Source organism: Anas acuta, chromosome 1, assembly GCF_963932015.1.
Source record: "Anas acuta chromosome 1, bAnaAcu1.1, whole genome shotgun sequence".
Lineage (NCBI taxonomy): Eukaryota > Metazoa > Chordata > Aves > Anseriformes > Anatidae > Anas > Anas acuta.
The window spans coordinates 119,533,592-119,555,903 of record NC_088979.1 but is presented as its reverse complement, the minus strand read 5'-3'; the positions used below and the strand labels follow the sequence as shown (position 1 = coordinate 119,555,903).

At 45.7% G+C, this 22,312-nt stretch overlaps 1 protein-coding gene and 1 long non-coding RNA gene across 2 annotated transcripts in view; both read left to right on the top strand.

Moving 5' to 3' along the window:
* The window catches only part of LOC137863965 (uncharacterized), a 40,330-nt gene extending 38,662 nt beyond the window's left edge, over positions 1-1,668 (top strand). Inside the window, exon 2 of the long non-coding RNA XR_011101241.1 lies at positions 427-1,668. This is a non-coding gene — a long non-coding RNA (uncharacterized lncRNA). The remainder of the gene's footprint in view (positions 1-426) is intronic.
* Positions 1-22,312, top strand: part of LSAMP (limbic system associated membrane protein) — an 878,636-nt gene that overhangs the window by 289,716 nt on the left and 566,608 nt on the right. The gene's annotated exons all lie outside the window — the stretch shown is intronic.

The following is a 22,312-nucleotide window of genomic DNA, read 5'->3' as shown; positions in this document are numbered from 1 at the left end:
GTTTCTTAGTACTTGTACATAGCCCGCTGATCAAGAGAAAAGCCTTCCGGCGACTGATGTGGGGTGACCTTGTCATATGGCACAGGGTGGTGGGATGGCTGTTGTTACACAGAAGGATGAAAAGGAAACACATGGGTTATGTGGTTTTATGAATTTGTAGTGTGGTGGGGGTGGCTTTCCACTAATACTGGAGTTGGAGGTCCTTCTCTAGTCCCACTGCAATGAAGTTGTGAAAGCCTCTTTAAATCCCTATCCTGAGCGTATCTGAGGTCAGGTAACATCTGCATGTTCTAGCGCCCACATGATCTTAGTTTAAAAGAGCTCTTTCTTTCCTGGTGCTTACCTGTCTGATGAATTTATAGTTCGTAATCATACCCCTTTATTTCTTGCTACTCTTCTATCCTGTCTTCCTGTGTGTTCACACAGGGAAAGGAGGGAAGGGTTTCCAAAAAGACGTCCCAAACTTGGTGCAACACCATTTTGGTGAGACACTGGGCAGCCACGATGCATCTGAACAAATCTTCACCTCAAACAACCTCGCATGTTGAGTTTATACAGGAGAACACAGCTATAAAACTTGCAACTCCGCTGCTTCAACAGTGCTAAAGTGGCCAGATGGATGCCAACCTAGCAGTATAAGGGCTCCCAAATCTGCACGGTGACATCTGATGGCATATTTAGTGTTGGTGCTCAGATGGACTTTGCTGCAGTGTTTCTTGAACACAGCTGCTAGCCTGAGCGTTCCTTATTAATGAATCACAAAGAGGCACTGGGAGCGGATGTATAGTTGTAAGTGATGGCTCTGCAAATATTTTTTTTTTTCCTTTGGCTTTTAAATTACCTCCTTAGTATTTTAGGGGTTGCAAGCTGGTGAGAGTGGTGTACTTAGGGGCCATTTGTGTGTCTGGAAATCGCCCTCATAAAGCACTTCTCAGGTCAAGCTTTCAGGTGTGTTTTATTTGGGGTGCTTCTGTAGATGCCAGTCCAGAGCTTGTCAGGCACTTTATGACCATATATCGGGATCTGATACAGAGATGGATTCCAAGCAAGTGTAAAGCATGCTGCCTTGCTATGCCTTTAAAGAGCTCATCAATCTTCAGCATTGGTGTTCTGGCCTGTCTTGGACCTTTGGAATAAAGTTTCCTAAGCAGGTCTTTATGCAAGGCCTGAGTTAGGAGCTTGAGGTTTTACTGAATTGCCGTGTTGTAGGCATTGTTGCACTCCTGTACTTGTGAAAATATCATCGAGTTCTGCATAGCTGGTTATATTCCCAAGGCTCGAGGAAACTATTTCCCGACTGTCAGGATCAACAAATGGCTCCTGTAATGCCTTTGATCATTTTCTTATTTACAGACAATTTTATTTGTTTTACACTGCCTGAATTTCCTTCATAGGTCTTCCAGACGACAACAGCATTTAAACATAGCACTGCTGTCCTTCCTTTCTGTTCAGGTCCCCGTCACTTGCTTTTTACTTTCTCTTCTATGGAATTTGTGTGACCCTAGACCAGGATGACTTCACAAGCAGAGAAACAGCTTTCATAAAGAACTGACTTTTTGGGAGGAGCCCCTGTGCCCAACCACAGAGTGATAAATCTGAGCATGTTTTAACAGTAAGCAAAACGATGCTTTGCTGAATAAATTACCCCTCCACGTTGCCCTTCTGGGAGGCACAGGATGGTTAGTTTAATTAAGGGTGGAGGTAAGCATGTGGTGGATGCTATTCACATGGAGTCTTTCTAAGAAGAGTTGCTGGATATCCCTAGCCCTTCGCTACTGGTCCGCCCATGCTGTTGGTAAATGCAGATGAGGCAGTTGGTGCTCAGCGTATCGTATAAATTTACCGTGATTAATCTTACCGAGTCTTTTGCCAAACATCCCCTAGTGTCTGCTAAGCTGTTTTCTCGCAGAAGCCAGGTGGGCAGTTGGCAAGAAGTGCTCATTAGCAGCAGGAAACGCCAGCTCTTCCTGCGCTGCACGCACCCCACCGACCATCCTAGCAACAAAAGAGCTTGCGTAGGGGTCCACAGCTGCATAGCCGAAGGTCTCCAAGCCATTTCGTTGCCCCTCTGATGCCATAGGCATTTTTGGCAACTCCACACACTGACCTTACTTGCTAAGAAAAAAGAATGGCTGAAGATGGAGCCTGGTGCTGATGCTATGGCTGAAGAATGTAGAAGAAGTAGGATTTGGCTGCCAAATTCCTACAGCTTCCACTTGGCTAAGGTACCCTAAGGTAAATTTGCATGTATTTGGGATGATGCCAGCACGTGCATGGAAATTAGGATCCATTTTCTCAGTTATCTCCTACTTGTGCTCTGCAGTCCAGGTTACGTAGTGATTCCCAGCTTCATACCTCTGAACTCTCACCTGTGCTCGCTTTGGAGGCGCTGAACTGATGCACAGCCATGGGCAGCTGCAGAATCACAGGTGACTTGGTCCACAGCTGCTAGCATGCCTCTGGCTGCACAAAAGAGCTGTCTCAAGAAGCTCCTTTGAGCATCTCTTCCTGGAAGGTGACCATGGGAAAAGGAGAACCTTGTTTTTTTTTTTTTTTTCCTGAAGTGTGAAGTGACTGCTATTCCCCTGCATCTGGCAATAGCAGAGTGGTTTTGTAGCAATAGCTCTGGGTTGGAGGGCTCCTGCACAAGTCACGTACCAGAGGAAAAAGGGAGATGAACATCTAGCTTTTAGGATCTGCTTTGTTCTCATCTCCTGCAACTTTTCTCCTCTTGCCTGTTTTTCCTTTCTCTCATAGCTCTGTCTGCTAAAATAATCGGTTTTTCTCTGCATGAGCTTCTGTCATTAGATGAAAGGTCATGGATATAATATGAATCTGGAACGATAAATACAGTGCAAAATGGATTGAAATGCACATGGCAAAGAGGGTTTCCAATTAAAAAACACTTTGCCGAGCTTGCACCAAACAAACAGTCACACAGCCTCTGATTTCTTTGCTTATAATTAGCTGCCATTGAAAGTTAATTACTTTCAGGACTGAAGGAAATGAAAGTTAAAGGGGAAAAAAAGGAAAAAAAAATCTTTAAGAGGGTTGCAGTGGAAAATAAATCTTAAGTTTTTGCATAGCACCTGTTCTGTGGAGATGGGGAAAAACAGTTCAGGTTCTTTGCATCCTAGAAACTAGAGCTGGAAAAAGAGACATGAGTACATCTGGCACTTGGGATGCATTCCTGGGTTCCTTTGGAGGCTCTGCATCCGCAGCCTATCCCAGAAGGTGTATGCGGGTTTCAGATGAGATCCCTGATGTGATGGTACTGTGTGAAGGACAGCTACCACAGCAGACCAGAAGCTCTGCTCCCCATTTCATAGCCTGTCCTCAGAACCCACCCAGCAGAGCATTCCCACCCAACCCAGGGACCATTCCTGAATTCTCTCATCTGTCCTGAGTGCCCCAGGTACTGGACTTCTTACCTCTTTTTCCCAGCCACGCTGGAGGTACCTACTGTAGTTAGAGCACATGTTAATTCAAAACAAGACATCTGAGACTAAGTGTTTATATGCACAGGTGAGAGTACAGTTGCTTATTTAAAAGATAATCATGCTATTTTAGACTACACAGCGATATTTCCTACAGTTAAAAAAAAAAAAAAAAAAAGGCAAAAGGCTGAAGAGCCCAGGATTTGCAGTGCTGGTTATTCTTGATGCCTCCATTTTTAGAGCACTGTGATTGAGAGCTAAGAAAGCTGTGTTTGTTTGCAGCAGTTCTTGCTGTACTTTCCACTGATCAGGCTGCTTCAGTGTTTTCAAGTTGGTCACCTGTAGGAGCAACTGTGCAGTCAAGTCACCCTCGAATCAGTCTCTGTAAGTGATGGTGTCTATCTCCTTTGTAGCAAGCTGCAAGAAGCTTGGTGAGGGACAGAGAAATGTATGTTCCTTCTCCATAAAGGCAGTAAACTTCAAATTCAGAGAAGGCAGGTGCAAGTTTGTTCCTTATTCACTCAAGATTCATGAATCAAACAGATACTTTGGTCTATCTCATTAATATTAATTACATCAGCATACTACCCTTTGCTGTAGGTGAAGCTTTGGCATACTTAAGGAACATGACAGGCTGTGGTGATTCCAGAAGAGGGGACCATGTTTACTCTCCTTAAAGCATCAGGTATAAGATTCAAAATGTCAGGAATGAGTGAGATCCTTTACCAACACAAGATCTTACGCTCAAATTTTGAGGTAAAACCAAGCCATTCTGAATCTAAGTTGGTGTAGAAGGGCTCTGTTTTTCCTCCGTTACCTTTAGGGTCTCCTTTCTTGTGGTGACACCAAAACACAAAATAAGAGGGCATGCAGAACGTATGCTGGGTACAGCAACATGTTTAAATAAAGGGGGAGATGCTTTATGAGGCAGAGGGGCAGCTGATAGTTAAGCCTTCTCTCTTTCCCTTTGCAGAAAGGGAATGGAATAATCCACTCAATTACAGAAGGCAAAACACTTTGCACTCCTCATGATGTATCCCATGTTTTTTATGTAAAGGGAAGACTTTGGAAAAATGAAGCAACTCATTTCACTTGATAAGCCAGTGAGACCATCTGTAGGCTGCTTCAAGCTTTCCTTCCAGCCAAGGAACCAGGAGTTATCCCTAATCCTTTCCTCCAGGGGGACAGGCCAGCCTATCCTTTGAGGAACCGGGCTCCCTTTGAGCATCCCCTCCCGTTGGTGTTCCTAAACCTTCTAGGGGAAGGCTGACGGAAGCTTTTGGAGGGGCAGGAGGAAAATACAGCAATTTCATTTCACTTGGAGTCACCATGGCAGCAAATTACTCCTTCTTTCCCACACCTTGTTTAAAAAGAAAATGGGGAGTAACAATGGCAAGCGAGGCCTTCAGTGAGAGTGAGCAGTAGAAACTCATTTACAGCTGAAAAATATATAGAAAAGAAGTCAGGAAACTATTGAATGATTTGTAAAGGGAGCATGGTTTTCTTGTTTGCTGTTCCATTCAGTGTCCTCTGTGTTAATCTCTTAGAAGAGAGACAGGCCATTTTCTCAGCCAAGAACAATTTACCTGTGTGCTGGCACACAGTTAAGAGCAATTTAGAAAACAAAAAAATACAAAAAAATCCCCTTCCAAATTAACATTTAGCTGGTGACGTTAAGGGAATTATTCTTTCTTTTCCCTCCCATTCAGAAGTTGAGGAACCAGGAGCATTCTTGCTCTCTGAATGCCTCCGAAGCCTGCTGTGTGCAGGCGTGGGGCGCAGCGTGCCCCGAGGGGCTGGGGGCCAGGCTCTTGTGGGTCCTGAGTCCCACAAGCACATAGTTTTAGCACAGGGCTTCTTTCCCACTTGGCACATCGGCAGCTCTTTGGGCCCAGTGCTTCTGTGAGGAGCTGCAGCTATGTGTGGGGAACGTGCTGGCTGTTTGACCCTGGTGCCTGGTGGCAGCGCCTGGTTTCCAGCTGATGATGAGATCCCCTTCTGTCTGTCTGTTCAGCAGCACCGTAATGTGTGTGTGTAGCTGACACAGGAGGTAACCAACCCTCCTGGTTCTGCAGATTGCATTTCAAAGTCCTCATGGAGCCAGAGGAAAGGAGTGCATCTCCCAAACCGACCAGCGCAGTCCAGCAAACCAAGGCTGTGCCCTTGCCTTACCCCTACCTATTCGCGTGGATGCAGCACAGCTGCATTTTTACCAGGGTGGATGCTGTGGGCCACGAGGACATATACGTCTTGTGCACTGCTGGCTTGACCATCCCATCTCACAGCTGCCTCCCCCTCCACAGCGCCCCTCCTGACAGTGATTATTAGAGACAAACCGGGGTCTCACCTGCAGGATAAAACCCCCTTGTATGTGAGTGCTCCCATCTTCCAACCCCCATATTCCTGCAGAGCCTCAGTTTAAAATAAAGATGAGAATGGCTCCAGGAGTAGTCATTTTGCTGGTTGTATAGAGCCCGTGTTCCCACTCATCCTCTCCCTTCTTTCTCTGTCAGAAATCCCTGAGCCTTCCCCTGCCTCCCCGGAGCAGTCCGCCCCATCATCTATTCCGCCGCCGTACGTGCCGCGTTTGTTTCTTTTTCTTTTTATTTAATTTAATAAAAACACGAGTGCGGGGGCTGATTTGCATATTCATGGCTCACTTGATTAATAATTGATGAGAGGGCCTGGGGCAGGTGGTTGAGAATAAAAAACATTTAGCAGGGAGCAGAGGGGAAGGAACAGAGCCCCGGCTGGCACGTGTCCGCAGGGGGAAGAGCTGCCGGGGGCTGGCGGGGAGGGAAGGGGAGAGGCAGCAGTCGACACAGTGTTGAATGTCACCAGCGGAATGTAATTTTGTCTATTTAAATATTTAATCACGTCCTCCGAAGCTGTGACATTTCGAGTCCCGGGGGCTTTTCCTCCATCCAGCTTACGGGTAGGAGAGGCAGGGGCAGGGAGGTTTCTCTCCCCGGCGTGGGAGGAGAGGAGGGCAGGCCAGGGGTTGCGGGGAGCCCTGTGATGGGATGGCGTTTGCTGGTAGGAATCTGGAGAGTTTGGAGGGAGCTGGGGTTTGATAGTCTCGTGCCAGATCTGTTTGCAGCCCAGAAGTTCAAAGTTATTTTCATGCCAGGCACAACTGCTGGCTTCAGGTGCTGTAAGACCTCGTTTCTGGCAGGGAGCATCCCCCGTGTGGTAGCAGGGGGTGGGGGGCAGCTAAGAGCACACCAGCTTCTTGGGATCTCGTTCAGTGAAGCAGCAATGTTGGCTCCCTCTTCCCTCCCCAAATCCCCCTCCTGCTCTCCCCTGCAAGGCTTTGCCAAATAAATGTGCCAAATAAACAGTGCTAGGCTTAGGCTTTAATCGACCTCCAGGGTCTGAGGGCAGGAAGGTGAGGTATTGCTCCATGCTTTTTTTTAGAGTGATCTGAATACATACATCCTGAATACAGATATCCCATAGCATTCGTCTCGGGCTCTGCTGTTGCTTCTTTTCTGCTGTTTGTGCTGCTGTGAAAACGTTTTGGGTGGCTCAGTGATCGATCTGGTACTGCAGATGTGGCAGAGGTAGGGAGACCTGGCTAGTGCAGGAGCAGCCATAAAAACTCCAGCCTTACTTATGTTGTTAAATTAATGGTTTTAGTTTTCAGCTTTGTTATTAAGGCTCTTGGAAGGTGGTGTGATGAGCACCCTTGTGTCAGTAGCTGGATTTTTACTGCTTGTCTGCATAACAAGCAGAGCAGGGCTGGATTTTCCACGCTGATGAGGTAAAGGCTTCCATTGGTAGCAGTGGTGCAAAGTCTCCCTGCTGCCTCCTCAAAGGCCAGGGCTACTCTGAATTCACTTAGCAGAAAATAGATGTCAGTCTGGAGCGATTCTCGCCCAGGACTGGATTCTGATGCTTCCAGTGTCTGCATATTCCAGTGTCCATTCCCATTGACTGTGACAACACAGATCTGGTGGGGGAAACTTGGATCCACAACAGATTTTTTTTTTTATCTTCCCGTGGGTGGTCTGATGGTTTATTTATGAATGGTCTTCACGGATCAAAACCAAAAGCAGCCTTAAATAATAGCCCAAGGAGACGCTGACCAATTCATTCCATTAAAGTCTAGCTGTCTATTAATAAATGGTCAGACGATACATTATGGAGCAGAGATAAGTAATTGCATAAATCCTAAGTAGTTATTTATCAATTATATGGTATTTAATAATGCAATTCTTCTCATTGCTCTGCTTGCTGCTGGAGAAAGGGATCAGCTGTGTGCTTTGCACCTTCATTGCTCTGGTGCTGCCTCTCCCAGCGGTCCCTGATGGGAGAGCTGGGATCTTGACTGGCTCTGAACTGGCTTTAGCTCCTACATTGGCACCTGTCCTTACAATACCCCAACGGGTCTCTCTGATGAGACACCTGGCACGCTACATTTTTGTAAACGTATCAAGGAAAGTTGCAAGGGTATATCCAGTCTTGTGTTCCCTTTGACTTGTCTTTTCAAGATAAAGAAAGCAGACAAAACTTCAATGCGTGGAGTAATCTGAGTATCCTGCAATTCTGTCTTTTCTCAGGATTTAGTACATGCTTTGGTAACTTCATACTCCTGTTCTCTACCCCCCTGAAAATCATCCCAGAATGTCAAGGACTGATTCAAATTAGTACATGAAATAAAGCAGCTCCTCTGGTCTTTGCAGCTAAACTTTTTTTTGAGCTGAAAAAAAAAAAAAGAATTGAAAATATTTAATATGTAGACTTTAGTGGAATACCCTCTGCTATATTTTTCATGCCTGAGGCAAAAAGATTCTCGTAGCTAATACCAAACAAGAGATTGCTTTGAAACCTTTTTTGCTCAATACCAAAGGTATTTTGGGAGGACAGGAAAAGGGGGAGGGTCCTGGGTATGCTTTTTCAACTTTTGTTCTGAAATTTAGGTCAATTCTTATTTTAACAGGTCTTTATTCACTCTTCTCTTGGATCACGAGCTCCTAATTTGTAGAAGGAAAAGCATCTGGGGTGGATGTAGCTAGACATCTTTATCCTGCCTCTCTGTACCTGCACGTATTGGTGCTAATTTCAAAGCAAAAATTCGTATCCAAATGAACTTGAATGGAAGACGAGACAAGTGGCTGGAAATTTGCAGTCGTATCAATTCCGTGTGCCTTTCTGCAGCGGAGTTTTTCACCCTCGCTTTATTGAGGGCTTGAAGCTCACTCCTGGATACCAAAATAGGCACGTAACTTTCGCTAGATCAATTTTCTGCTTTTGCAGAGAATGGCTCAGCCTGCCTTGGTGGCTCTAGTACTTCTGCCCCTATTATCGCTGTATCTAATCACAACTGTTGAAATGATTATCTATGTATGTCCCTGGTGGAAAAGAACTGTTGTTATTCCCATTTTGCAGAAGGGGAGAGAGACACCGAGCAAGTGCGCGAGTAGCGTGAGGGCCCAGGGGAGTCAACTGAAAGCAGCATCTAGGGAAAACTGCAGGAAATGCTATTTTGGTACAGAGTACAGAGCCTTACTGAGTGGCTGATTTCTGTAATGTGAATCCCACTCACTGGGACCTGATGGGAGATTCATCAGTTCATTTTCTACTTGCAAGCTGGTGGTAAACAACCAGTCTCTACCAGCACAGGCTGTGATTTAACATCAGTGTGTCTTAGCAAAGTTGCTGATTGGGTTGACTGGAAAAAATTTCCACATCTGGATGATTTTAATCATTTTTTTTTTCTTTCTTTATTGACATCTGAGACCATGGTGGCAGGAAGGAACTGTGTGCACAGTTCGTCTCCAAGCAGCTTTCCAAAAAACGTGAAGGTAGAGATGGTGGTTTGTAGTTCAGGCCCGTTTCCTTGCTAACCTCCTCCGCTACGCAGTTAACCTCAGCAGTGATTGTAGGCGTATTGTACCTGTCTTACAACCGTCCTGCTGGTACCATGCACAATTAATATGACACCGGGGAATGTAATACATGCTTCATGTCACAGAACTCAATTCATTTAGCCGTTTTCTTCCCTGGATATATCTTGGCTAAGGTCAGTGGATTTGCACTGAAATTGCGTTTGTCTCTCTGCGCGCACGCCGCTGCATTGCCACGAGATCCCAATTAACAATGTCAGACACATTTTCCTCCTTTTCTTTTAATGGGAGAAGAAAACGCACAATAAGCTGATTTTTTTTTTCCACAATGCTTTTTGTGCGCACAGGCCTCGGAACAACCAAGGGAATACCCTTCTATTGCTAAAAATAATGGCTCTAAAGTCTTTGCCCAACTGTTAACTAAGATTCGTATAGCATGGTGGATAAATCATCTATTTAGAAAGTCGGAAGCATTATGTTCCAATCCTGTTAAAGTTGTCGTTATTCAATATTTCAATTAACTCTTTTCTGCTGATATGATTATATATTAATTAAATCTTGCTAATATTTCCAAAGCCATGATAGAGGAATGCATTTGATCAGATATTTCTTTTCATGTGCATGAAAGGCCTGCCAGGGAGAGGACTGCAGAACCGTAAGGAGATATGCTATCTCTAAACAGAAAGGACTTTAAGGAAAGGGCTGGGGTGGGAGATGCTCGCAAGCGTCTTACTGTGTGATCCTGTATTTTTCACCACTTTAAGACAGCGGAATCGCAAAGAAGTAGTGCAGCAGGCTGTACTTCTTTAGCTACTCCTGTAATAATAATTCCGTGTAGCAAAGCTTCATAGATATTGGAGACATTTCCCCCGTACGGACCCACTTCAAGCCATAAATTAGGGTTCCTGTGATGTTTCCAATAAATACAGGTTATGCTAAGTCACAAGGTTCTCTGAGGTCTGAATGAGGCAATCGAGTTTAGATGGTGAAAAGCTAAATTCTCCCTGCCCTTTCCATTGGAAAGTGATGCTCAGAGAAATATTTGATATTTCTCTGCCAGCTCCCCCGGCCCTGTACCACAGCCCCTGTCAGTGCGGCCTGCAGGAGGGAGCTGTGCGAGCTGCCTCTCATGGCACCAGGACCTGTCTCACCAGCACCAAACGCTGGTTTGGAGGAGAACATGTGCATCTGCCAAGCTGTGTGATACCCTACATAACCAGGGAAAGGCATTTCTATCCTTCCCTTTCCAGGCCCTGTTGCCCTGAATTCCCATTCACGTCCGTTCAGCACAGCTTTCAGTGCTATTTCTCCTGAAGTTACCCAGCTGCAGTGCCTGAGCTGACAGCCTCCTGCAGAGTAGATCCCACAGGTTCTCCATCACGGAGGGAGGGAGGGCTTCCCTTCTCTCCCAAACTGACTGCCTTCTAATTTAATCACCTCTCGGCCCCCTTAGGTTTCATTCCTGCAGTTGTGTTGATGACCACAGCTTGCCCACTGTGTCCTGCATCTCTGTGAATCAAATGCTGTTGCGCTTCTTCACGAAGCGGGCTCACCTTTCCTTGGACTCTGTTCAGCACCCAGTGGGTGTGATGCCTCAGGCTGGGATCATTGCCCAGCCTCTGGACTTGCTTTCTTTAGATGTTCTGCCCCAGATTTCAAGCACGAGCTCGTGCAGAGCAGCGAATCTTCTGGCACCTTTTCCTGTCCGTAGAGTGGAGAGTTATGCTTTTTTCTATCTTTTCTATGCTTTCTGGCAATTTTGCCCATCTTAGCCTACTGAAATAGGAGTAGCTGTACCTGACTGTGTCCATAGTAGGTGAAGCACAAACGGAGCTCTTGCTAGAGGAAAAAATAAATCACTGTTGAGTTAGGTAAATCACTAACTGAGTTAGGTAAAATTTCTCCCTAAACTTCTCCAGAAGTGAAGTGCCAACATCAAAATCCTGGGTGCAGATCAGCTGAAGACACTTTGTAAGAGGATTGGGCTGATCAGTGGCAAAAAGAGAACCTTTTGTTGAACAGCATTGTGCCAACCCTGCTTCTTTTATGAGATTTGCTGGACCTGCCGTTCATTCATGAGTTGATAAGAAGAGGTTTTTATTAATCTATAATTCACACTGATGGATAGCATTGAGTAGTTTGTACCATTGTGCTGATAATGGGTTGTGTTGGCTTCGTTTTGCTTTTTGTTTTGCTTTGTTTTTCCTGACAAATTGACAATTGGGGTCAGAGGCTTTAAAACTAGATCTTGTCAGGTAGTCTACCCATACTATGTTGACTTAACCCCCAATCCAGCAGTGTGGTGTATGGGTATATCCCGGAACTCATGCTAAACCTGACCTAAATGACTGAAATCAGAGGCTTTGTGATGGATAACTGTTTTTAGGTAGGGCATAGGTGAACATAATAGTAACTACAGCCTAGGTTTTCTTGCGGGTGGTCGAGCACTGGAATAGGCTGCCCAGTGAAGTGGTGGAGGTCCTGTCCCTGGAGGTATTTGAGATGACTGTGTGTGGTAACAAAAGTCATGGCTTGGTGACGGGACTTAGTAGATGAGATTGATGGTTGGACTTGATGATCTTTAAGGTCTTTTCCAACCTAGATGACTGATTCTTCTGGAAATTTAACTTTGTCCTCCTTTTGCTGCATTGCTGAGTTAGACATTTCATTTCTCTGTGTCTTAGATGGATGTGAGGATGGGATCCCTCTTCCTGTAGCCCCGGGAGCTAGCTGCCAATCAGGCATTTGGACTGAATCTGAATGAGGCCAACCGTTCATGTGTTGAGGGATGAGGAGCTCAGTTTCTGAGGGGCTGATGTAAATATTGCCTTGCATAAGTGCCAAGTGGCACGGTTGGTCGATGCACAGTGGATATGTTCCTCTGCTCTGGGATCATGACCTCCAGCTGGGTTACTGAGTCACAGTTCTGACGTGGCCATAACATTTTTTGGAGGTTTAAAATCCTTGAGTCCATAAAAAATAAATTCTGTCCTTGCTGGGGCTGAGGAAAACCTGAATGTAAACAGCTGCTGTAGTTAATATTACTGAATATATAGCACCGAGCAATGCATAGTTCATGAAAATTTCAGTAAGAAGGTAGGAATTTTGCTTTCTTCAATTTGAAATATGTTACAAAAAAGGAAGCATTGGACCCAAGAGCCAAATTTAGCCCTGCAAGGAGCAATGAAAATAAATTAGGCTTTATAGCATTTTTATTCTATTGTCTAAAACGGAACAAAGGATTCTGAGGTGTGAAGCCATAGATGCAAACAGAACTGAGGCATGGAAAAAAAAAAACACAGACAAATGTAGACCAAGGTACGATGATGGTGGCCACATCATGTATTTGTGATGAGAATCCACAATTATATGCATGAGGGGAGCTCAGGGCTGGGAGATTTATGGGGTGCTGCAGGGCAAAGGAAGGGGGAGCACTGGTGGAGTTTTGTTGCAAATTTAATTCTTTTATGAAAACTAAGAATTACTTTATAATAAATAATATATGCATAATAAATGCTTTCTAATGCTTCCATAAGAACTTCCTCAAATGATTCCTTGTGAAAGAGCAACAATTAAATAATGCTTTCTTGCAAATCTGGAGCAAATTAAAGGTGGGCAATTCACTTAAAGGTATGGAATCAAAATAATCATTGAGATGTAACTACGTGGCAGCAATCCACTGACCTTGAGCATCATAGATTGTCATTACCTTATGTTACTACTTCGGATCAAAATGTTTGAAAAAGGGCTATGTGGGGAGGTTGGTGGGGGAGAGGTGCTCCTTGGGCTTTGGTGGCAGGGGACAATTTACACGCTCAATGCATTAGGGGTGGATCAAACCCCATCCGTTCCCCCTATTATGTCCCTGCATAAAGGTGACAAGAACTGGTGAATATGCCCTTGATTCTTGATGTATCTGGTGTTTGTTAGCTTTTCATTTGAAATCCTGAAGCCGTTCATTTACTGGGAGTGTTGGGGGTGGAAGAGGGAAGTTACACGACACAAGAAGTTATCTGAATTAAAAACGAGCGCAAATGAAAGCCAACTGCAGTCATTAAAAATGAATTTTCCAGGAAGGCTGGGGAAAGGGAGATTAAAAAATATTGTGATTTCTGTCACGACCGCATGTAAGCTGGGCCATTAAAGATGCTATTGTCTGGCCCAGCTGTTTTGGAACAATTATCTGTTTGACAACAGGCAGAAGGATAAGCTGGCTGTTGCCCCTCTTTCCCTGAGATGCTGTACAGAGGCATGCGTGTGTGTGTTCATGTGCCCACTGCTCTGCCCCAGCACCTCCTCCTAACTCACCCCCGTACGGAAAAATCCTCAACCTCTGCTGAAAGAGGCAGAGAAGCCAGAAATTTCAGCCCTAGACCCTCCTAGCCGAGATGCTTAATGACACGTGTGCTGCAAGAAGCCTAGTCTTTCTTGATTTTCTTTCTCTTTGGGAGATTTGTGCCACGCAAGTCTGGCAAGATCACAAATGTGTGTTTGGCGTGTGGTTGTGTGTGCTTTAACACCCACCTCCGCAACCACTTCTCAGCTTCTTGTAGTTCCTTCTGCTCTACTCCCCCTCTGCATGCATTAGGCTGGTGTTTTGAGCTGAGGTAATCTGAGGAAGAGTACTTTTTCAGGGGAAAAAAATAAGTTGTTTGGGGAAAAATTCTTCTCTGTTGCTATTCCTGTCTCTGGTAATGCACCTTGCGTGTATCTCCAGTCCCAGTCTTTCTCTCTCCTTCTTTGGTTCCCAAGGATGGCCAGAAGGTCTGCCAGAAATAAAATGTAGTGGCAGATTCCTTAAATATAATTTAGTAAGTAATTCAGTAAGCAGAGCCCCTTGGGACTGGTGGCTTGTTTCTTCCTGACTGCAGAGAAGTTCCCGTCGCTTTGCATATTCAGAAGATAGGTGGGTTTTTTTGTTTGTTTCTTCCTTCACTTCCAGACTGATAGTTCATCCTGGAACCTGAAAGCCACACTGCCTTCTCTGTAAATCACATGGACCTGAAGGGAAGACAGCAAAAAGATCTTCGTTAACAAAATAGACTTGCATGTCTCTTAGCTTTGCCGAAAATGTGGCAATTGGTAACTTTAATAGCTTAGCAGATAGGGATGATGAAGAGAGGAGCTCTGAGGAAGCATTTTGCAGCATTCGCACTTTGCGGAGGAGGCTTTTGTAGCTGAACTTCTCGAGGTAATTCCAGTCGACTGAGAATAACAACAATCTGCTGTTTCTTAAGGTAAACATGACATTCGTGATTAGATTTTTGTTTTCTGCCCAAGATTATTTCAATAACAGGCCTAAGCTTGCAAGCGTTCAATCTCACGTATTGTGTGCTGATCTCAGAGTCCAGGCTCGTTCAGGGAGGAAAAATGGTAATTTTCCCTGAGTGTCATCTTTGGTGTCCTCATTCTGGACTGTCAGAGAGTCTCTTCTCTCCTACAGGGAGGGAAACCCGTCCGTGCCCAACTTCCCTCCCCAAGACTAAAGCAAAGCAGACAGATCTGTAGTGGTTATTGCAAGCTGTGCTTGTGCCAGCACTCCTAGGCAGGGTTATGTACTAATGGGGTGGGATCTCTTCAAGGAGAAACAAAATCATTTGTGGGGTAATTCTGCAATAATTTTTGAGTTACCCTGTGGAAGGAAATAGCACGCTGCCGCTAGAAGTACTGCCTTCTGAGTAAGATAGGTAAATGTGGCCACTTTGGTCATTACAGGCCATGCAGCACTTCATGTAAGAATGGGAATTTTGTTTGGGGGGGAAGTGACTACGCCTTGTCCACCACAGTATTTCCTGATGGACACGGTGTGTTTCTCCACTTTCTGTCTTAAATGGCAACGTGTTGTTTGAGTCTTGATGTGTAGTGTACACAACAGTTTCTGGAAATCTTTCAGTGTTAACTCTTACGTTTAATAAAGCCGTGTTTTGATGCCTGCCTTGTCATAAGGCTACAAGCCACGGTGACTGTTTGATCCCTGTTACCACTGCATTTTAAGTTGGGGTTGCTTGGCAGCTAGGAGGAGGATTTCTCATTTGCCAAAGCCCGTGCCATGGACACTTGTGTTAAATCACTCTCTGCTAACAGCTGACAGTACGGAGCCCGTGACACGTGGCTCTGATCCCGATTCCAGCTACTGGAAAGGGCTAGTGATGCACACTAGCCAGCCAACTCGTTGCAACAGGTCAGCATTGCTTCCCTTTCACTTCGGATTTCTCTGCTGCTGTTTGTTGTGCCTCTTCTACTGAGCAGATGAGCTGAGTGCCACCAAGTCCCATCCTGGTAATGGCTATGGGGATGCAGCATCCCATCCAAGCTAGATGTCAGGCAGTAAAGAAATACTGCTCTCTGTACCACTGTCTGAGTACTCATCGTGCTGTAGTCTTTGCTCTGCTTTCTGTAGCTGCTGGCATGCATACCATGGTAGTTAATTAGTTAATTAATGCATGGGATGGAGGAAAGGGTCACTTTGTATAAAGTCGAAACGTGAAACTTGTCACCCCTGGGCTTTATGGGGTGAGTGGAGAGATGCAACAGCCTTGCAGTATAAGGCTGTTGGTAATACGGTTCTTTCTGTATTTGGAACTTGCTTAGGGGGTCCCTTTCTTCTTCTCTTGGGAAGGTCTCACTTGGCTATCTCCTTCAGACAATTTAAAAAGTGTGTTGCCCTGGTCCTTGCATGGGACCTGGCTAAATCTCCACCCCACCCCCTCTCCCCAGAATTACCGAGCAGCATTGGTGTGGGAGTAGAGTGCTAGAAATCTTCATTGGGAAGAAAAAAAAAAAAAAAAAAAGGACTTATATTCAAGCACAGAGACATTAGTAGCTTTTCCAGCCCCTTATAAGAACAGCTTAGGTCAGATTGTATTTTCTGATTGCAAGTCTCTATTAGGTTAAAGTTTCCTCCTCGCATCAGCTTTTGCCTTTGAGGTTTTATAGGGCAGGGATGTGGACAGCGCCAGGAAATTTTACAAGGTTACCCGAACACAGTCTGCTGGAGGTGATAATGAGCTGATGCATTGACGCAGGAGCTGAACACCGTGACTCTCTTTCCCAGGGAAATTTGGGAAGTTGCCTTGCGCTTGTGTTATGGTCATATGCACGCTCCCAGTTGAGTGTTTTAGGGATTACTCCACCTCAGCTGGGAAGCCTCCATCAAACCTCAGGACACCCGAGGCTTGCGGGCAGTCCTTTTGCAACCTCCTAGCTACCTGCTGTCTGCCATAAGCCTCAGCAAAGTTAGGAAGTGGCGCAAAGAAGAGATGCCTCCTTTGTGTAAGAGATGCGTTTCCAAACGTGCCTTTCCTCCTCGCTGTCTGTCTGTGGGCACAGCTATTCATCCAGCTGCACAAATGTTTGTTGTGTGGCCTCCCCTGACCTGTGCAGAGGCATGCTTTGTGTTCTTTCAGCTGCTCAGGAAAAGCGCCTGCAAATAATACCACAGGACACATCGCTCAACCAGCTGGAAGAGCTGCCAGGTCTGTAGCACCATCACCTGGTCTAAGCGTGGCTTTCCCCGCTAACATCCATTTCCTCACGTGACACCGCTTGTTTAGAGCTCTTTTTGGGGGATATAGCTGGGACCATGTGTCTCACCTCGCTTGCTCTGATTTATCTGAGGTCTGAGCTTTCCGAGCTGAAAGGCTGCCACCCCAACCCCGTGTCCTTCACGGATCCCCCAGGTTGTGCCTTGCACTCTGCCGCGAATGTGCTGAACAGGAGGAGGATGTACAGCACTCGCAGTATATTTTGAGAGGCTTGACTGTTTCAAGCTGCTTGTGCCGCTGAAAACAGCTTTATTTAAATACCGCGTGCAAGCTGGTGTTTCAAAATAAGGGAATAATTAAGGCGAGGGGGAGGGAGGGAGAGAGGCTATCAAATATTCATGCACTTCAAAGAAAACACAATCAACGTAGGTGTCCTGTGGCTGCAGAGTGTCGGGGAGCAAGAAGTGCTCGAGCAGTTTTGTGAACTTTTCCGTGTGCGGGTACCTCTCTGAGAGCTCGGCCAAGCAACAAAGTGCAGTGATGGGCACAGAAACATAGGGGAAAAACTGTAGGGAAAACAAAGAAAAGGGAAGGAGAAAGGAAGAAGAATGCCAATGGGAGCGCTGTTTTGTCTTGCTAAGCACAGTTTGAGGAGAGTTTACGCTCTTTGTGCGTCATGCTCGGTTTTGGGGAAGAAAAAATGGAGAAATTATTTGGAGGAGATGAACTATTTTAGTTTCTCATTTTGCAGTGACATTTTTGATTTGGAAAACTTCCTTTCAAAAATAAAAAAAAAAAGTGCTTGAAAAGAAAAGGCATTTTTTTTTCACGTAGGTCAGATAAAATCCTTCAGCCAATCTGAAAAGATTGTTTTTTCTAAAAAGCAAACAAATTAAATGATAGGCCTGAGTCCTCCTGGGAAGAAATATTTTCAATTTATCACTTTGCCCAGTGGACAGAAAAATTGTGCCTGGTGCTGAAGCAGCGTGTGTATCGGGCAGAGGAGCAAAGGGGAAAAATGCAGCCGAGTTGATAGAAAGGCTGAAACTGGTGCTGTGCAGGCGAGGAGAGGGGGTTGGAGGTGCTCATCTCCCTTGCAGCGCTTCAGGAGCATGCAAACAAGAACTGGACCTCAAGAGGAAAAAGCAGGCTGCCTGGCCTTGGCCCCAACAGGCACGGATGCCCTCAGTGATGCCAGCGAGTGCTGGAGCAGGAGGTGGAGGAATTGGTTGGTGGTGGCTTTCTTCTCTGTGCCTGCTGAGCAGCGGGGAGTAGAGCTTCTGAGAGGTATGGACAGATGGGGGTCTGATGTACTTATGGGTTTCTTCATCAGGGCTTATCAGTAATGGTTATCAGTAAATCAGTATCAGGTGAAAGAGGGGTGACTGAATCAAAACAAGCCAAAACCTTCTCCCTGGGTCTGATGCTACCTTCAGTCCATTTTACAGCTGTAAGTCCTGTTCCCAGGACCCTTGTGCTGTCCAGACTTGTGCTGGCCCCATTCTCACCACCTTCTCCTGCCCTCACCATTGGTCCTCAGACCCCAAACCCAGCTGCTTCTCACTGAGTCCCAAACCCAGCCCATGCACACAGTCACACAAAATATACAAGCATTTCATGCTGATGTTTACAGGTGCCTCAGCCAGACTTTTTTTTGTCTAAATTCCTTGATCTCTGTCCTTGCTCTGCCTCTTCCACCACAGTGTTGTCCCTCAGTCAAGGTCCGTGGTGCTTCAAAGCATCTGGCCATGTGAATTCACATGTGAAAGCCTTCCTGCTGCTGGCTACAGGATATCTGACAAGTCAGATAACCTGATGAGTGCACCAAAACAGTGTTTTGTCTGGGGATGGGGAGGACAATGTTTGTGGTCAGGCTCCAGTCTTGCTCGCATTGCTTATGTGTGTCTACTGTTGCCAAGGTTTTGGGAGGAGGCCTGGTCTGATGGCACTTCTGCCATGCAGCTTAGGTTAGATAGGAATCGTGGGAGCTGATGAGCCCCACAGACATCATCCACATCTATCAGCATCAGTAAAGAACTGGCTTTTGGCTGATTAGAGCAGGAGCTCAGAAAGGCAGAGCTCTTCTCTCTCCATCAGCCTTCTCCTCAGCCTCTTCCTACAAAGCGCTGCACACCGGCCAGAGGAGAGCTGTGGTACTGTTCAACACTTATATTTGAAGCGTCAGCACCGTCTGCTGCTGCAGACTAGAAATTGTGAAGCAGGACCAGTTTCTGGTCACCTGTGAAGAGAAACTCATTGATTTAATTGCGCAGTCCCATAAACGCCGAGAGTTGCCTCTCTTTGAGGACCCGTAGATGTGCTCGGCGTTAGGTGCTGCTAATGAAGTGGTATTAAACCCGTACCTGTGTGCAGGTGCACTGACCTAGATTTATCAAGCTGTTACACTTAATGCTTAAATTGCACTTGATTGGCCCGCTGCTCTGATCTGGCCTGGCAAATACTATATTCTCGACGAGGCTCCGAAGAGGAATTCCCTAGCTGATCACACATTTCTTTGCACTATTATAGATCTTCCCCTATCCATTTCTTCTCACTCGTTTCTACTTATTATCTAGGGAAGCTATTTGCAGCAGCTTGTTCACAGGAACATGTGAAATTACCTTGTTCCTCTCTGCTCCAAGTCTCCACTGTTAAAAGAACAAATATTTGATTTTTTTTTTCTTTCCTTAGCTGGAAACATCTTTTTGTATACAAGAGCATTAGTGGGTTTTTCTTCTTTTTCTCCCCCCATTTTCTGCCAAAGAGAAAAGCAGTTGGGAGTTTTCCACTGAAACAGGTTCTTATTAGCAAACACCATTTTGTCGAAACCAGGACATTTTGCAGGAACTTAGTGGTTTCAGCAAACTTACTATCTGCCACCATACACGGGGCTGTCAGAAACCAACTCAGGCTGCTCAGAAATGCACGTTTCAGAGAGCCATAGCGATCCTAAAGCAGCGATTTCCCCACAAAGTGGAAAATCTCGGTTTTAGTCAGTTTGTTAGGACTGTGTTTGTGTCTGTGTTTGTTTTCCTCTAAAGCATTAAACAGTTGTGTACCCTAAGGGCAAACACTAAGTGATTAAACCCTGCTTCATTGTTAGTGTGACCATGGATACCATCTAGCATCCATTTTTTTCTGAAGCCCTCGCAAGCCTGGGTTAATGTTCAAAAATCCTTTACACAGATGTGAGGTTTTGCTTCTGGAGCACGAGAATGTTATGAAGTCCCTAAGGACATAACACAGGCAGTAGTCGGGATTTGTTTTTGTACAAAAATGACCTGCATAATGATGCATTCCTGTTGTCAATTTGGGCACACAAGTTGCGTACAACTCTCGGTAGCAAAATAATTTGTTTATGGCACCTGAGCTAAGGTAGCAACTGTTTTCTTTTGGAGCAATAGGCTATTATCTTCCACCTAGGCTGGATACAAAAGAGAGCTATTTTTTATTTAGCCAGCCTGTGAAATGTAAAGCACTGAGCATTGTGGAAGTGGCTCATCTATCCCTGCAGTCTAGACTGGACGAGCATATCTAGCAGTGCTGGACAAGATTCCTCAAAACAAAAATTTAAAAAAAAAAAAAGGAAGAAAAAAAGAAATCACCATTACTTTGTACCCCACCTGGGACAAGTTTATGGGAACTTTTTAGTCCTCCTGTTGCAAAGGTCTGTCTCTAACTGCTAATCAACTGACTCTGTTCATTTGTGACTGTGATTTTTCCTCCCCAGGCAGGCTCACGAACCCCACTGGGCTGCCTGTCCCAGGCACTGGGACCTCTACAGCAGCAGAGCTCCTGTTGGGAGCAGCTCTTGTGCTTTGCATTCAGCTGGTTTGAAATAAATACAGAACCTGTGCATGAGGTTCTGGCTACCTGCCTCGGGGTCAGATAGAGCAGGCTCACTGCGTGGTACCCTCTGCATAGGGTAAGTGATGAGAGCAGGGACTTGCAGACCTCTCCCTGAAGTGGTCTCATCAGACTTTAAAACAAATCTCCCTGTGTTTGACCGGGGACAGAAGCCTGCCATATTTCCCAATACCAATACACTCTGCGTCTTCCTCTCTTTTTGTCTTAGAGGGGAGATATCTGCCAAAATTCTCACACTCAGAGACAGTCATATTTATTTCAAACCAGATGAATGTGACTGAGGAGGCAAAAAAGAAAAGAAAAAAAAAAACACACATGAATCTATTTTAAACTGTGAGATTCTGTTTTGAAACAAGGGAAGAAGCAAAAAGTTGAGGAAGAGAGAATCAAATATTTATGTACTCGGAAAGCAAAGCAATATAATTTTGGTGACACCGTTGCTAAACGACTGTTCATCCCCCATCTTGACTGGCAGATGAAACAGGTTGGTGTCATTTTGAAGTGACTCCTCATCCGTGTGACTTCTCCTTTGCAGTCAGGGCTCTGGCAGTTCCCTTCAGAGATCTCCATAGGGAAGAAGGGAGGAAGATTACAGGCGCGCAAAAACACCAGCCATTAATTCAATTGTTGCCTCTGCTTGTTCTCCTCTTGTCGCTGATGGTATTTGTTATGTATTCGGCTGCCTGTAAGATTATGTATGAGTTGTGTTAGCTCGCTTCAAAGGAGCCCGGATTCCAGTTGCTTACAAACAAGGGAGATAGTAGGGAGCCTTAAGAAGGTGGGAACGCCGGGTTCGTAATGTAAACGGGGCTTTGTGGTGGTCCTTTTCAAGCTGGTTCTGCCCTGTAATCCTGGAAGCGTGCTCCCAGCAGTCAATTTATCTGGGTGTATCAGGTAGCAGCCCCGCGGGGACTCCCCTGAATGAATTTGGGGCCACATCCTGATGATAGAGGGATGCTGTGCTGGGAGGGGGAGCCTGCTGCCAGCCTGGGAAGTGTTCGCTGCTGCTACCTGCTCCTTCTGGGTGGAAATGGCCAGCCGAGGGACCGCGCTGATTTACGGCCGGTGCATCTAAGTGTTTCCACAGAGGCTTTATTGGGCCTCTGCCTATAGAAATGGATTGGGTTGGAACGATCCCAGAGGCTGCTGAGCACGTGCAGGGCTCAGTGCCAAAAAAAAAGAAGAAAGGAGAAAAAACTAGGGGGGGGTACTAAGCAGGAAGAGCGGGGCCTTATCCTGGGCATTGGGGGTAGGGAGGCATTCTTCGATAATGCCAAGCTTAATAAAAAGTTATCAATTTTTCCGGACACGCGAAGCATCCGCCAGCTGCCAGAATCGAACCCGGTGTCCCACGTGGCTCAGTCCCAGCATCACTGGCTTTCTTGTCAAATCCAGTCGGGGAACATAGTGGGGGATCTTTCCAAAACATTATACATAATGCATCTTAAGTCGTACCTGATGTGAGCAGCTTCAGCTCTTTGACTTCAGTAGCCTGAAGTGCATTCGGCATTTCCTTTCATTTTAGCCTGGCTATTGCAAACTGCTCCTCTCTTCAAACGGCAGCGTTGCTAATCTGCAGCTCTGTTTTCTTCCCTCTCCCCACTTAGAGGAGGGCTGTGCCTTAAGCGGCGCTGGGGTTAATGAGCACGGTGTTAGGATGGGCAGCCAGCAGCGG